Raw genomic sequence first — 1,257 nt, forward strand, 5'->3', positions numbered from 1 at the left:
GTCCCAAGGGAATGTGGGGCATGTCCGTCAACAAGGCTCTGTGCGTGGCCTGTCTTCAGAAGGGCTTCTTGCATGATGGCCATCTCCAAAGACCACAGAAGCGGAAATGCCAGTCCTTCGTAAGTTAGGCCTGGAACTGTTACAGCAACTCCTTGCTTTCTGTTGGTTACAGTGAGTCGCTGTCGGCCCAGATTCAGTGTGGGAGTGGACTATGTCAGGACAGGAAAGCCTGGAGGTGGACTTTATTGAGAGCTAACTTTGGAGACTAGATACAATCACAGACAAGGTTATGTTTCATGGCAAAAAATTAGAAATCACCTAGATATCTCTAGATAGGAGACTGTCTACATGAATACATCTGACATGATACAGTATCACAGCACACAGGGTGAGAGAGAGCTATATACACCAACAGACAGAACTCCCAGTCACGTTGTTAAGTGAAAAAAAGCAAGTCACACAGCTATAAAAGCAACATAAAATTTTTGCAAAATAGTCTACGACCATACCACCCTGAACACACCCGATCTCATCTGATCTCGGAAGCTAAGCAGGGTCTGGCCTGGTTAGTACTTGGATGGGAGACAGCCTGGGAATACCGGGTACTATAGGCTTTAAAAAAAAAAATTTTTTTTTTTTTTTGCAAAATAATAGTAATAAAACACTAATCCCATATTTAATCTGTACTATATAATTGCACAGAATAAGGACATGAAGGATACAATTTAAGCTGCTAACAGGGCCTGCCTACTATGAGAAAAAGGAAATGAGATTGGGGTAAAAGTCAAGAGCAAGTAATAGCCACGATTCCAGTGTTTCTCTTATTGTTCTCACAGTGACGTCTATCCTCAATTCATAGAAAAATGAAAGTCTAACATGAGCTCAGCTGAGGTTTGTGGGATGGTAAGCTCTGTTCTTTTCACATTCCTCAACTGGCCCTATGACAGGGAGGCACACGGCAGCCACGCCTTCACCTGCCGTTCTGCACGCGGGACCAGGACTTTCTGAAAATTAACTTAGTAAATGGACTCTGCCTAAACTGAGGAAGCTAACATGAGGTAAAACTGAAATGTGAGATTCAACTTATATCAGCCATTCTCTGTGTGATAGGAACTGTAAGTGCACCAGTTCAGATCCTGTGCACACACTGGCAGAAGGTGAAGCGTTTCGCCCTGCGGTCTCTGTGGAGGGGGAGAGTCACACCGGGACATGAGCTCCCCCACCGGGATGGCCTGCGGTGCAGAGCACTTAACAGCC

The 1,257-nt window shown here is 44.9% G+C and overlaps 1 pseudogene; it reads left to right on the top strand.

Moving 5' to 3' along the window:
• Positions 1–495: 495 nt before the first annotated feature.
• Positions 496–614, top strand: LOC118652535 (annotated as a pseudogene).
• Positions 615–1,257: the final 643 nt, after the last annotated feature.

The sequence above is a fragment of the Myotis myotis genome, unplaced genomic scaffold (assembly GCF_014108235.1).
Source record: "Myotis myotis isolate mMyoMyo1 unplaced genomic scaffold, mMyoMyo1.p scaffold_m19_p_31, whole genome shotgun sequence".
Lineage (NCBI taxonomy): Eukaryota > Metazoa > Chordata > Mammalia > Chiroptera > Vespertilionidae > Myotis > Myotis myotis.